A 15,975-nucleotide genomic window follows, 5' to 3' on the forward strand; every position below is an offset into this window, starting at 1 on the left:
AGTATCACTCAGCAATGAAATCTATGTCATCAGGCCCGTAGCAGCATAATGAGTGGATTCAGGTACGATGATTCTAACTGAAATAAGTCACACAGAAAAAGAAACATCATAAGATATCAGTAATACACAGAATGTAAACTTGGCTACACAGGAACTGAATTCCAAAACAGAAGAGGGTCTCAAATTTAGAAAACCAACTTATGCTTGCTTAAGGGGAAAGGTGAGTTGGGGTGCTGCATAAAACCAGAGATTGAAATGAGCACAGATAAAGTTCCTTAAGCCAAATATGGAATAGACAAGAGCTACTCCTTGCTCAACGAAATGGACTCAACACCCCATATTAAACGCCTAAGAATGTACCTGACTAGTAAGTATCTTAAAACCTATGGATTGCTATGTCTCTGAAAGAGAATCAAGCATGTGTACAGGGGCATAAACGCAGCAGTGATAGGATTGGAGAGGTTCGGTGAGCAAATGAAGACCCTTTGAAGTCATATTGCATGGTACCCATTCCACGGGTTTCAACTACCCAGGTTTAAGGTATTCTTCCTTCAGCTAAAACATGCATGTGGAACCTAGAGTATGATCAACCGTGTGATCGGGAGACGTGTTCAAATATGTCTCAGTTTTCGTACCCTGGTACTCGGGTGCAACATTCCAGACGCTTTACTAACACTCTCCCGACTTGGAGAGTCAGTCCCTTTAACCTCCTGTTTGGCCCAGTTTGCAATTTCCGCGGAAGATGAACAGGAATAGCGAGAACCAATGAGAGACTAGCTGGAGGTGTCTGGACGGGCAAATTTAACTCTCATTTCCCACCAGGAAGAGGAAATAAGCAAAGGCTCAGCGTGCCGTGCCGGAACCAGATTAGGGCCTGAAGCCATCCTGCGGTGTTGCGGCCAGCTCACAAGAAAGCGAGTTGAAGAAAGGAGCTCAGGGGCACTGTAATTCACAAACCTGCAGAGTTATAAATGACAGCTATCGTCCAAAAATATACTGAAGTAAGGCTGCCAAGAGGACTTGAAAGCGGGGCAGAATTGCAGGAAACCGATTTCAGGAGGTAGACTGGAATTGCATTGAAAGCATAGGAAAAGAGGCAGAACGTCCACAATGATGCACTTGGCCAAAAAGGGCGTATGCGTTTTTTCCTGAATATATTCAGGAAAAAACGCATACGTCCTTTTTGGCCAACCAAGCAAGCTTGCAAAGGAAATCTGCACTACAATGAAGTCTCACTTCCCCCCGGTCAAAAGGGCCATCTGAAAAAAGTGTAAAATCCAGAAAGGCAGGACAGGCCATGGAGAACTGGGAGCCTTGTTATGCTGATGGGCGGGATGTAAATTGCCAACAGACACTCGGGAGAAGTGTATGGTGTTTCCTGAAACATCTAAAAAACAAAGCAACAGAGCCTAGGGCACTTCCACTTATGGTCCTATAGCTTAGGGAAAATAAAATCAAAAAGACACAGCCACCCCAAAATTTGGGATGCCTCTGTTTACAAGAACCTCGTTTACCGTAGAAGTTCAGTATCACAGAAAGTGAAAAATGGATAAAGAAGTTGTGGTATTTACTTACAAAGCAATATCACTCAGCAATGAAATCTATGTCATCAGGCCCTTAGCAGCACAATGAGTGGATTCAGGTATGATGATTCTAACTGAAATAAGTCACACAGAAAAAGAAACATCATAAGATATCAGTAATACACGGAATGTAAACTTGGCTACACAGGAACTGAATTACAGAACAGAACAGGGTCTCAAATTTAGAAAACCAACTTATGCTTGCTTAAGGGTAAAGGTGAGTTGGGGTGCTGCATAAAACCAGAGATTGAAATGAGCACAGATAAAGTTCCTTAAGCCAAATATGGAATAGACAAGAGCTACTCCTTGCTCAATGAAATGGACTCAACACACCATATTAAATGCCTAAGAATGTACCTGACTAGTAAGTATCTTAAAACCTATGGATTGCTATGTCTCCAAAAGAGAATCAAGCGTGTGTACAGGGGCATAAACGCAGCAGTGATAGGATTGGAGAGGTTCGGTGAGTAAATGAAGACCCTTTGAAGTCATATTGCATGATACCCATTCCACGGGTCTCAACTCTCCAGGTTTAAGGTATTCTTCCTTCAGCTAAAACATGCATGTGGAACCCAGAGTATGATCATCCGTGTGAACGGGAGACGTGTTCAAATATGTCTCAGTTTTCCTCCCCTGGTACTCGGGTGCAACATTCCAGACGCTTTACTAACACTCTCCCCACTTGGAGAGTCAGCGCCTTTAACCTCCTGTTTGGCCCAGTTTGCAATTTCTGCGGAAGATGAACAGGAATAGGGAGAACCAATCAGAGACTAGCTGGAGGTGTCTGGACGGGCAAATTTAACTCTCATTTCCCACCAGGAAGAGGAAATAAGCAAAGGCTCAGTGTGCCGTGCCGGAACCAGATTAGGGCCTGAAGCCATCCTGCGGTGTTGCGGCCAGGTCAAAAGAAAGCGAGTTGAAGAAAGGAGCTCAGGGGCACTGTAATTCACAAACCTGCAGAGTTATAAATGACAGCTATCGTCCAAAAATATACTGAAGTAAGGCTGCCAAGAGGACTTGAAAGCGGGGTAGAATTGCAGGAAACCGATTTCAGGAGGTAGACTGGAATTGCATTGAAAGCATAGGAAAAGAGGCAGAACGTCCACAATGATGCACTTGGCCTAAAAGGGCGTATGCGTTTTTTCCTGAATATATTCAGGAAAAAACGCATACGCCCTTTTTGGCCAACCAAGCAAGCTTGCAAAGGAAATCTGCACTACAATGAAGTCTCACTTCCCCCCGGTCAAAAGGGCCATCTGAAAAAAGTGTAAAATCCAGAAAGGGAGAACAGGCCATGGAGAACTGGGAGCCTTGTTATGCTGATGGGCGGGATGTAAATTGCCAACAGACACTCGGGAGAAGTGTATGGTGTTTCCTGAAACATCTAAAAAACACAGCAACAGAGCCTAGGGCACTTCCACTTATGGTCCTATAGCTTAGGGAAATTAAAATCAAAAAGACACAGTCATCCCAAAGTTTGGGACGCCTTTGTTTACAAGAACCTCGTTTACCGTACAAGTTCAGTATCACAGAAAGTGAAAAATGGATAAAGAACTTGTGGTACTTACGTACAATGCAATATCACTCAGCAATGAAATCTATGTCATCAGGCCCGTAGCAGCACAATGAGTGGATTCAGGTATGATGATTCTAACTGAAATAAGTCACACAGAAAAAGAAACATCATAAGATATCACTAATACACGGAATGTAAACTTGGCTACACAGGAACTGAATTACAGAACAGAACAGGGTCTCAAATTAGAAAACCAACTTATGCTTGCTTAAGGGGAAAGGTGAGTTGGGGTGCTGCATAAAACCAGAGATTGAAATGAGCACAGATAAAGTTCCTTAAGCCAAATATGGAATAGACAAGAGCTACTCCTTGCTCAACGAAATGGACTCAACACCGCATATTGAACGCCTAAGAATGTACCTGACTAGTAAGTATCTTAAAACCTAGGGATTGCTATGTCTCCAAAAGAGAATCAAGCGTGTGTACAGGGGCATAAACGCAGCAGTGATAGGATTGGAGAGGTTCGGTGAGCAAATGAAGATCCTTTTAAGTCATATTGCATGGTACCCATTCCACGGGTCTCAACTCTCCAGGTTTAAGTTATGCTTCCTTCAGCTAAAACATGCATGTGGAACCCAGAGTATGATCAACCGTGTGATCGGGAGACGTGTTCAAATATGTCTCAGTTTTCCTCCCCTGGTACTCGGGTGCAACATTCCAGACGCTTTACTAACACTCTCCAAACTTGGAGAGTCAGCGCCTTTAACCTCCTGTTTGGCCCAGTTTGCAATTTCTGCGGAAGATGAAAAGGAATAGAGAGAATCAATGAGAGACTAGCTGGAGGTGTATGGACGGGCAAATTTAACTCTCATTTCCCACCAGGAAGAGGAATTAACCAAAGGCTCAGCGTGCCGTGCCGGAACCAGATTAGGGCCTGAAGCCATGCTGCGGTGTTACGGCCAGGTCACAAGAATGCGAGTTGAAGAAAGGAGCTCAGGGGCACTGTAATTCACAAACCTGCAGAGTTATAAATGACAGCTATCGTCCAAAAATATACTGAAGTAAGGCTGCCAAGAGGACTTGAAAGAGGGGCAAAATTGCAGGAAACCGATTTCAGGAGGTAGACTGGAATTGCATTGAAAGCATAGGAAAAGAGGCAGAACGTCCACAATGATGCACTTGGCCAAAAAGGGCGTATGCGTTTTTTCCTGAATATATTCAGGAAAAAACGCATACGCCCTTTTTGGCCAACCAAGCAAGCTTGCAAAGGAAATCTGCACTACAATGAAGTCTCACTTCCCCCCGGTCAAAAGGGCCATCTGAAAAAAGTGTAAAATCCAGAAAGGCAGGACAGGCCATGGAGAACTAGGAGCCTTGTTATGCTGATGGGCGGGATGTATATTGCCAACAGTAAATTGGGAGAAGTGTATGGTGTTTCCTGAAGCATCTAAAAAACAAAGCAACAGAGCCTAGGGCACTTCCACTTATGGTCCTATAGCTTACGGAAACTAAAATCAAAAAGACACAGCCACCCCAAAGTTTGGGATGCCTCTGTTTACAAGAACCTCGTTTACCGTACAAGTTCAGTATCACAGAAAGTGAAAAATGGATAAAGAACTTGTGGTACTTATGTACAATGCAGTATCACTCAGCAATGAAATCTATGTCATCAGGCCCATAGCAGCATAATGAGTGGATTCAGGTACGATGATTCTAACTGAAATAAGTCACACAGAAAAAGAAACATCATAAGATATCAGTAATACACAGAATGTAAACTTGGCTACACAGGAACTGAATTCCAAAACAGAAGAGGGTCTCAAATTTAGAAAACCAACTTATGCTTGCTTAAGGGGAAAGGTGAGTTGGGGTGCTGCATAAAACCAGAGATTGAAATGAGCACAGATAAAGTTCCTTAAGCCAAATATGGAATAGACAAGAGCTACTCCTTGCTCAACGAAATGGACTCAACACCCCATATTAAACGCCTAAGAATGTACCTGACTAGTAAGTATCTTAAAACCTATGGATTGCTATGTCTCTGAAAGAGAATCAAGCATGTGTACAGGGGCATAAACGCAGCAGTGATAGGATTGGAGAGGTTCGGTGAGCAAATGAAGACCCTTTGAAGTCATATTGCATGGTACCCATTCCACGGGTTTCAACTACCCAGGTTTAAGGTATTCTTCCTTCAGCTAAAACATGCATGTGGAACCTAGAGTATGATCAACCGTGTGATCGGGAGACGTATTCAAATATGTCTCAGTTTTCGTACCCTGGTACTCGGGTGCAACATTCCAGACGCTTTACTAACACTCTCCCGACTTGGAGAGTCAGTCCCTTTAACCTCCTGTTTGGCCCAGTTTGCAATTTCCGCGGAAGATGAACAGGAATAGCGAGAACCAATGAGAGACTAGCTGGAGGTGTCTGGACGGGCAAATTTAACTCTCATTTCCCACCAGGAAGAGGAAATAACCAAAGGCTCAGCGTGCCGTGCCGGAACCAGATTAGGGCCTGAAGCCATCCTGCGGTGTTGCGGCCAGCTCACAAGAAAGCGAGTTGAAGAAAGGAGCTCAGGGGCACTGTAATTCACAAACCTGCAGAGTTATAAATGACAGCTATCGTCCAAAAATATACTGAAGTAAGGCTGCCAAGAGGACTTGAAAGCGGGGCAGAATTGCAGGAAACCGATTTCAGGAGGTAGACTGGAATTGCATTGAAAGCATAGGAAAAGAGGCAGAACGTCCACAATGATGCACTTGGCCAAAAAGGGCGTATGCGTTTTTTCCTGAATATATTCAGGAAAAAACGCATACGCCCTTTTTGGCCAACCAAGCAAGCTTGCAAAGGAAATCTGCACTACAATGAAGTCTCACTTCCCCCCGGTCAAAAGGGCCATCTGAAAAAAGTGTAAAATCCAGAAAGGCAGGACAGGCCATGGAGAACTGGGAGCCTTGTTATGCTGATGGGCGGGATGTAAATTGCCAACAGACACTCGGGAGAAGTGTATGGTGTTTCCTGAAACATCTAAAAAACAAAGCAACAGAGCCTAGGGCACTTCCACTTATGGTCCTATAGCTTAGGGAAAATAAAATCAAAAAGACACAGCCACCCCAAAATTTGGGATGCCTCTGTTTACAAGAACCTCGTTTACCGTAGAAGTTCAGTATCACAGAAAGTGAAAAATGGATAAAGAAGTTGTGGTATTTACTTACAAAGCAATATCACTCAGCAATGAAATCTATGTCATCAGGCCCTTAGCAGCACAATGAGTGGATTCAGGTATGATGATTCTAACTGAAATAAGTCACACAGAAAAAGAAACATCATAAGATATCAGTAATACACGGAATGTAAACTTGGCTACACAGGAACTGAATTACAGAACAGAACAGGGTCTCAAATTTAGAAAACCAACTTATGCTTGCTTAAGGGTAAAGGTGAGTTGGGGTGCTGCATAAAACCAGAGATTGAAATGAGCACAGATAAAGTTCCTTAAGCCAAATATGGAATAGACAAGAGCTACTCCTTGCTCAACGAAATGGACTCAACACCGCATATTAAACGCCTAAGAATGTACCTGACTAGTAAGTATCTTAAAACCTATGGAATGCTATGTCTCCAAAAGAGAATCAAGCATGTGTACAGGGGCATAAACGCAGCAGTGATAGGATTGGAGAGGTTCGGTGAGCAAATGAAGACCCTTTGAAATCATATTGCATGGTACCCATTCCACGGGTCTCAACCTCCAGGTTTAAGGTATTCTTCCTTCAGCTAAAATATGCATGTGGAAACCAGAGTATGATCAACCGTGTGATCGGGAGACGTGTTCAAATATGTCTCAGTTTTTGTACCCTGGTACTCGGGTGCAACATTCCAGACGCTTTACTAACACTCTCCCCACTTGGAGAGTCAGTCCCTTTAACCTCCTGTTTGGCCCAGTTTGCAATTTCTGCGGAAGATGAACAGGAATAGCGAGAACCAATGAGAGACTAGCTGGAGGTGTCTGGACGGGCAAATTTAACTCTCATTTCCCACCAGGAAGAGGAAATAACCAAAGGCTCAGCGTGCCGTGCCGGAACCAGATTAGGGCCTGAAGCCATCCTGCGGTGTTGCGGCCAGCTCAAAAGAAAGCGAGTTGAAGAAAGGAGCTCAGGGGCACTGTAATTCACAAACCTGCAGAGTTATAAATGACAGCTATCGTCCAAAAATATACTGAAGTAAGGCTGCCAAGAGGACTTGAAAGCGGGGCAGAATTGCAGGAAACCGATTTCAGGAGGTAGACTGGAATTGCATTGAAAGCATAGGAAAAGAGGCAGAACGTCCACAATGATGCACTTGGCCATAAAGGGCGTATGCCTTTTTTCCTGAATATATTCAGGAAAAAACGCATACGCCCTTTTTGGCCAACCAAGCAAGCTTGCAAACGAAATCTGCACTACAATGAAGTCTCACTTCCCCCCGGTCAAAAGGGCCATCTGAAAAAAGTGTAAAATCCAGAAAGGCAGGACAGGCCATGGAGAACTGGGAGCATTGTTATGCTGATGGGAGGGATGTAAATTGCCAACAGACACTCCGGAGAAGTGTATGGTGTTTCCTGAAACATCTAAAAAACAAAGCAACAGAGCCTAGGGCACTTCTACTTATGGTCCTATAGCTTAGGGAAATTAAAATCAAAAAGACACAGCCACCCCAAAATTTGGGACGCCTCTGTTTACAAGAACCTCGTTTACCATACAAGTTCAGTATCACAGAAAGTGAAAAATGGATAAAGAACTTGTGGTACTTACATACAAAGCAGTATCACTCAGCAATGAAATCTATGTCATCAGGCCCGTAGCAGCATAATGAATGGATTCAGGTACGATGATTCTAACTGAAATAAGTCACACAGAAAAAGAAACATCATAAGATATCAGTAATACACGGAATGTAAACTTTGCTATACAGGAACTGAATTACAGAACAGAACAGGGTCTCAAATTTAGGAAACCAACTTATTCTTGCTTAAGGGGAAAGGTGAGTTGGGGTGCTGCATAAAACCAGAGATTGAAATGAGCACAGATAAAGTTCCTTAAGCCAAATATGGAATAGACAAGAGCTACTCCTTGCTCAATGAAATGGACTCAACACACCATATTAAATGCCTAAGAATGTACCTGACTAGTAAGTATCTTAAAACCTATGGATTGCTATGTCTCCAAAAGAGAATCAAGCGTGTGTACAGGGGCATAAACGCAGCAGTGATAGGATTGGAGAGGTTCGGTGAGTAAATGAAGACCCTTTGAAGTCATATTGCATGATACCCATTCCACGGGTCTCAACTCTCCAGGTTTAAGGTATTCTTCCTTCAGCTAAAACATGCATGTGGAACCCAGAGTATGATCAACCGTGTGAACGGGAGACGTGTTCAAATATGTCTCAGTTTTCCTCCCCTGGTACTCGGGTGCAACATTCCAGACGCTTTACTATCACTCTCCCCACTTGGAGAGTCAGCGCCTTTAACCTCCTGTTTGGCCCAGTTTGCAATTTCTGCGGAAGATGAACAGGAATAGGGAGAACCAATCAGAGACTAGCTGGAGGTGTCTGGACGGGCAAATTTAACTCTCATTTCCCACCAGGAAGAGGAAATAACCAAAGGCTCAGCGTGCCGTGCCGGAACCAGATTAGGGCCTGAAGCCATGCTGTGGTGTTGCGGCCAGGTCACAAGAATGCGAGTTGAAGAAAGGAGCTCAGGGGCACTGTAATTCACAAACCTGCAGAGTTATAAATGACAGCTATCGTCCAAAAATATACTGAAGTAAGGCTGCCAAGAGGACTTGAAAGCGGGGCAGAATTGCAGGAAACCGATTTCAGGAGGTAGACTGGAATTGCATTGAAAGCATAGGAAAAGAGGCAGAACGTCCACAATGATGCACTTGGCCAAAAAGTGCATATGCGTTTTTTCCTGAATATATTCAGGAAAAAACGCATACGCCCTTTTTGGCCAACCAAGCAAGCTTGCAAAGGAAATCTGCACTACAATGAAGTCTCACTTCCCCCCGGTCAAAAGGGCCATCTGAAAAAAGTGTAAAATCCAGAAAGGCAGGACAGGCCATGGAGAACTGGGAGCCTTGTTATGCTGATGGGCGGGATGTAAATTGCCAACAGACACTCGGGAGAAGTGTATGGTGTTTCCTGAAACATCTAAGAAACAAAGCAACAGAGCCTAGGGCACTTCCACTTATGGTCCTATAGCTTAGGGAAATTAAAATAAAAAAGACACAGCCACCCCAAAGTTTGGGACGCCTCTGTTTACAAGAACCTCGTTTACCGTACAAGTTCAGTATCACAGAAAGTGAAAAATGGATAAAGAACTTGTGGTACTTATGTACAATGCAGTATCACTCAGCAATGAAATCTATGTCATCAGGCCCGTAGCAGCATAATGAGTGGATTCAGGTACGATGATTCTAACTGAAATAAGTCACACAGAAAAAGAAACATCATAAGATATCACTAATACACGGAATGTAAACTTGGCTACACAGGAACTGAATTCCAAAACAGAACAGGGTCTCAAATTTAGAAAACCAACTTATGCTTGCTTAAGGGGAAAGGTGAGTTGGGGTGCTGCATAAAACCAGAGATTGAAATGAGCACAGATAAAGTTCCTTAAGCCAAATATGGAATAGAAAAGAGCTACTCCTTGCTCAACGAAATGGACTCAACACCGCATATTAAACGCCTAAGAATGTACCTGACTAGTAAGTATCTTAAAACCTATGGATTGCTATGTCTCCAAAAGAGAATCAAGCGTGTGTACAGGGGCATAAACGCAGCAGTGATAGGATTGGAGCGGTTCGGTGAGCAAATGAAGACCCTTTGAAGTCATATTGCATGGTACCCATTCCACGGGTCTCAACTCTCCAGGTTTAAGGTATTCTTCCTTCAGCTAAAACATGCATGTGGAACCCAGAGTATGATCAACCGTGTGAACGGGAGACGTGTTCAAATATGTCTCAGTTTTCCTCCCCTGGTACTCGGGTGCAACATTCCAGACGCTTTAATAACACTCTCCCCACTTGGAGAGTCAGCGCCTTTAACCTCCTGTTTGGCCCAGTTTGCAATTTCTGCGGAAGATGAACAGGAATAGCGAGAACCAATGATAGACTAGCTGGAGGTGTCTGGACGGGCAAATTTAACTCTTATTTCCCACCAGGAAGAGGAAATAACCAAAGGCTCAGCGTGCCGTGCCGGAACCAGATTAGGGCCTGAAGCCATGCTGTGGTGTTGCGGCCAGGTCACAAGAATGCGAGTTGAAGAAAGGAGCTCAGGGGCACTGTAATTCACAAACCTGCAGAGTTATAAATGACAGCTATCGTCCAAAAATATACTGAAGTAAGGCGGCCAAGAGGACTTGAAAGCGGGGCAGAATTGCAGGAAACCGATTTCAGGAGGTAGACTGGAATTGCATTGAAAGCATAGGAAAAGAGGCAGAACGTCCACAATGATGCACTTGGCCAAAAAGTGCGTATGCGTTTTTTCCTGAATATATTCAGGAAAAAACGCATACGCCCTTTTTGGCCAACCAAGCAAGCTTGCAAAGGAAATCTGCACTACAATGAAGTCTCACTTCCCCCCGGTCAAAAGGGCCATCTGAAAAAAGTGTAAAATCCAGAAAGGCAGGACAGGCCATGGAGAACTGGGAGCCTTGTTATGCTGATGGGCGGGATGTAAATTGCCAACAGACACTCGGGAGATGTGTATGGTGTTTCCTGAAACATCTAAAAAACAAAGCAACAGAGCCTAGGGCACTTCCACTTATGGTCCTATAGCTTACGGAAATTAAAAACAAAAAGACACAGCCACCCCAAAGTTTGGGACGCCTCTGTTTACAAGAACCTCGTTTACCGTACATGTTCAATATCACAGAAAGTGAAAAATGGATAAAGAACTTGTGGTACTTACGTACAATGCAGTATCACTCAGCAATGAAATCTATGTCATCAGGCTCGTAGCAGCATAATGAGTGGATTCAGGTACGATGATTCTAACTGAAATAAGTCACACAGAAAAAGAAACATCATAAGATATCACTAATACACGGAATGTAAACTTGGCTACACAGGAACTGAATTGCAAAACAAAACAGGGTCTCAAATTTAGAAAACCAACTTATGCTTGCTTAAGGGGAAAGGTGAGTTGGGGTGCTGCATAAAACCAGAGATTGAAATGAGCACAGATAAAGTTCCTTAAGCCAAATATGGAATAGACAAGAGCTACTCCTTGCTCAACGAAATGGACTCAACACCGCATATTAAACGCCTAAGAATGTACCTGACTAGTAAGTATCTTAAAACCTATGGATTGCTATGTCTCCAAAAGAGAATCAAGCGTGTGTACAGGGGCATAAACGCAGCAGTGATAGGATTGGAGGGGTTCAGTGAGCAAATGAAGACCCTTTGAAGTCATATTGCATGGTACCCATTCCACGGGTTTCAACTACCCAGGTTTAAGGTATTCTTCCTTCAGCTAAAACATGCATGTGGAACCCAGAGTATGATCAACCATGTGAACGGGAGACGTGTTCAAATATGTCTCAGTTTTCCTCCCCTGGTACTCGGGTGCAACATTCCAGACGCTTTACTAACACTCTCCCCACTTGGAGAGTCAGCGCCTTTAACCTCCTGTTTGGCCCAGTTTGCAATTTCTGCGGAAGATGAACAGGAATAGGGAGAACCAATGAGAGACTAGCTGGAGGTGTCTGGACAGGCAAATTTAACTCTCATTTCCCACCAGGAAGAAGAAATAACCAAAGGCTCACTGTGCCGAGCCGGAACCAGATTAGGGCCTGAAGCCATACTGCGGTGTTGCGGCCAGCTCAAAAGAAAGCGAGTTGAAGAAAGGAGCTCAGGGGTACTGTAATTCACAAACCTGCAGAGTTATAAATGACAGTTATCGTCCAAAAATATACTGAAGTAAGGCTGCCAAGAGGACTTGAAAGCGGGGCAGAATTGCAGGAAACCGATTTCAGGAGGTAGACTGGAATTGCATTGAAAGCATAGGAAAAGAGGCAGAACGTCCACAATGATGCACTTGGCCAAAAAGTGCGTATGCGTTTTTTCCTGAATATATTCAGGAAAAAACGCATACGCCCTTTTTGGCCAACCAAGCAAGCTTGCAAAGGAAATCTGCACTACAATGAAGTCTCACTTCCCCCCGGTCAAAAGGGCCATCTGAAAAAAGTGTAAAATCCAGAAAGGCAGGACTGGCCATGGAGAACTGGGAGGCTTGTTATGCTGACGGGCGGGATGTAAATTGCCAACAGACACTCAGGAGAAGTGTATGGTGTTTCCTGAAACATCTAAAAAACAAAGCAACAGAGCCTAGGGCACTTCCACTTATGGTCCTATAGCTTAGGGAAATTAAAATCAAAAAGACACTGCCACCCCCAAGTTTGGAATGGCTCTGTTTACAAGAACCTCATTTACAGTACAAGTTCAACATCGCAGAAATTGAAAAATGGATAAAGAAGTTGTGGTATTTACTTACAAAGCAATATCACTCAGCAATGAAATCTATGTCATCAGGCCCTTAGCAGCCCAATGAGTGGATTCAGGTATGATGATTCTAACGGAAATAAGTCACACAGAAAAAGAAACATCATAAGATATCACTAATACACGGAATGTAAACTTGGCTACACAGGAACTGAATTACAGAACAGAACAGGGTCTCAAATTTAGAAAACCAACTTATGCTTGCTTAAGGGTAAAGGTGAGTTGGGGTGCTGCATAAAACCAGAGATTGAAATGAGCACAGATAAAGTTCCTTAAGCCAAATATGGAATAGACAAGAGCTACTCCTTGCTCAATGAAATGGACTCAACACCCCATATTAAACGCCTAAGAATGTACCTGACTAGTAAGTATCTTAAAACCTATGGATTGCTATGTCTCCGAAAGAGAATCAAGCATGTGTACAGGGGCATAAACGCAGCAGTGATAGGATTGGAGAGGTTCGGTGAGCTAATGAAGACCCTTTGAAGTCATATTGCATGGTACCCATTCCACGGGTTTCAACTACCCAGGTTTAAGGTATTCTTCCTGCAGCTAAAACATGCATGTGGAACCTAGAGTATGATCAACCATGTGATCGGGAGATGTGTTCAAATATGTCTCAGTTTTCGTACCCTGGTACTCGGGTGCAACATTCCAGACGCTTTACTAACACTCTCCCGACTTGGAGAGTCAGTCCCTTTAACCTCCTGTTTGGCCCAGTTTGCAATTTCTGTGGAAGATGAACAGGAACAGCGAGAACCAATGAGAGACTAGCTGGAGGTGTCTGGACGGGCAAATTTAACTCTCATTTCCCACCAGGAAGAGGAATTAACCAAAGGCTCAGCGTGCCGTGCCGGAACCAGATTAGGGCCTGAAGCCATCCTGCGGTGTTGCGTCCAGCTCACAAGAAAGCAAGTTGAAGAAAGGAGCTCAGGGGTACTGTAATTCACAAACCTGCAGAGTTATAAATGACAGCTATCGTCCAAAAATATACTGAAGTAAGGCTGCCAAGAGGACTTGAAAGCGGGGCAGAATTGCAGGAAACCGATTTCAGGAGGTAGACTGGAATTGCATTGAAAGCATAGGAAAAGAGGCAGAACGTCCACAATGATGCACTTGGCCAAAAAGGGCGTATGCGTTTTTTCCTGAATATATTCAGGAAAAAACGCATACGCCCTTTTTGGCCAACCAAGCAAGCTTGCAAAGGAAATCTGCACTACAATGAAGTCTCACTTCCCCCCGGTCAAAAGGGCCATCTGAAAAAAGTGTAAAATCCAGAAAGGCAGGACAGGCCATGGAGAACTGGGAGCATTGTTATGCTGATGGGCGGGATGTAAATTGCCAACAGACACTCGGGAGAAGTGTATGGTGTTTCCTGAAACATCTAAAAAACAAAGCAACAGAGCCTAGGGCACTTCCACTTATGGTCCTATAGCTTAGGGAAATTAAAATCAAAAAGACACAGCCACCCCAATGTTTGGAATGGCTCTGTTTACAAGAACCTCGTTTACAGTACAAGTTCAACATCGCAGAAAGTGAAAAATGGATAAAGAAGTTGTGGTATTTACTTACAAAGCAATATCACTCAGCAATGAAATCTATGTCATCAGGCCCTTAGCAGCACAATGAGTGGATTCAGGTATGATGATTCTAACGGAAAAAAGTCACACAGAAAAAGAAACATCATAAGATATCAGTAATACACGGAATGTAAACTTGGTTACACAGGAACCGAATTACAGAACAGAACAGGGTCTCAAATTTAGAAAACCAACTTATGCTTGCTTAAGGGGAAAGGTGAGTTGGGGTGCTGCATAAAACCAGAGATTGAAATGAGCACAGATAAAGTTCCTTAAGCCAAATATGGAATAGACAAGAGCTACACCTTGCTCAACGAAATGGACTCAACACCCCATATTAAACGCCTAAGAATGTACCTGACTAGTAAGTATCTTAAAACCTATGGATTGCTATGTCTCCGAAAGAGAATCAAGCATATGTACAGGGGCATAAACGCAGCAGTGATAGGATTGGAGAGGTTCGGTGAGCAAATGAAGACCCTTTGAAGTCATATTGCATGGTACGCATTCCACGGGTTTCAACTACCCAGGTTTAAGGTATTCTTCCTGCAGATAAAACATGCATGTGGAACCTAGAGTATGATCAACCATGTGATCGGGAGACGTGTTCAAATATGTCTCAGTTTTCGTACCTGGTACTCGCGTGCAACATTCCAGACGCTTTACTAACACTCTCCCCACTTGGAGAGTCAGTCCCTTTAACCTCCTGTTTGGCCCAGTTTGCAATTTCTGCGGAAGATGAACAGGAATAGCGAGAACCAATGAGAGACTAGCTGCAGGTGTCTGGACGGGCAAATTTAACTCTCATTTCCCACCAGGAAGAGGAATTAACCAAAGGCTCAGCGTGCCGTGCCGGAATCAGATTAGGGCCTGAAGCCATCCTGCGGTATTGCGGCCAGCTCACAAGAAAGCGAGTTGAAGAAAGGAGCTCAGGGGCACTGTAATTCACAAACCTGCAGAGTTATAAATGACAGCTATCGTCCAAAAATATACTGAATTAAGGCTGCCAAGAGGACTTGAAAGCGGGGCAGAATTGCAGGAAACCGATTTCAGGAGGTAGACTGGAATTGCATTGAAAGCATAGGAAAAGAGGCAGAACGTCCACAATGATGCACTTGGCCAAAAAGTGCGTATGCGTTTTTTCCTGAATATATTCAGGAAAAAACGCATACGCCCTTTTTGGCCAACCAAGCAAGCTTGCAAAGGAAATCTGCACTACAATGAAGTCTCACTTCCCCCCGGTCAAAAGGGCCATCTGAAAAAAGTGTAAAATCCAGAAAGGCAGGACAGGCCATGGAGAACTGGGAGCCTTGTTATGCTGATGGGCGGGATGTAAATTGCCAACAGACACTCGGGAGAAGTGTATGGTGTTTCCTGAAACATCTAAAAAACAAAGCAACAGAGCCTAGGGCACTTCCACTTATGGTCCTATAGCTTAGGGAAATTAAAATCAAAAAGACACAGCCACCCCAAAGTTTGGGACGCCTCTGTTTACAAGAACCTCGTTTACCGTACAAGTTCAGTATCACAGAAAGTGAAAAATGGATAAAGAACTTGTGGTACTTATGTACAATGCAGTATCACTCAGCAATGAAATCTATGTCATCAGGCCCATAGCAGCATAATGAGTGGATTCAGGTACGATGATTCTAACTGAAATAAGTCACACAGAAAAAGAAACATCATAAGATATCAATAATACACGGAATGTAAACTTGGTTACACAGGAACTGAATTACAGAACAGAACAGGGT

The sequence above is a fragment of the Pseudorca crassidens genome, unplaced genomic scaffold, assembly GCF_039906515.1.
Source record: "Pseudorca crassidens isolate mPseCra1 unplaced genomic scaffold, mPseCra1.hap1 Scaffold_63, whole genome shotgun sequence".
In the NCBI taxonomy this organism is placed as follows: domain Eukaryota; kingdom Metazoa; phylum Chordata; class Mammalia; order Artiodactyla; family Delphinidae; genus Pseudorca; species Pseudorca crassidens.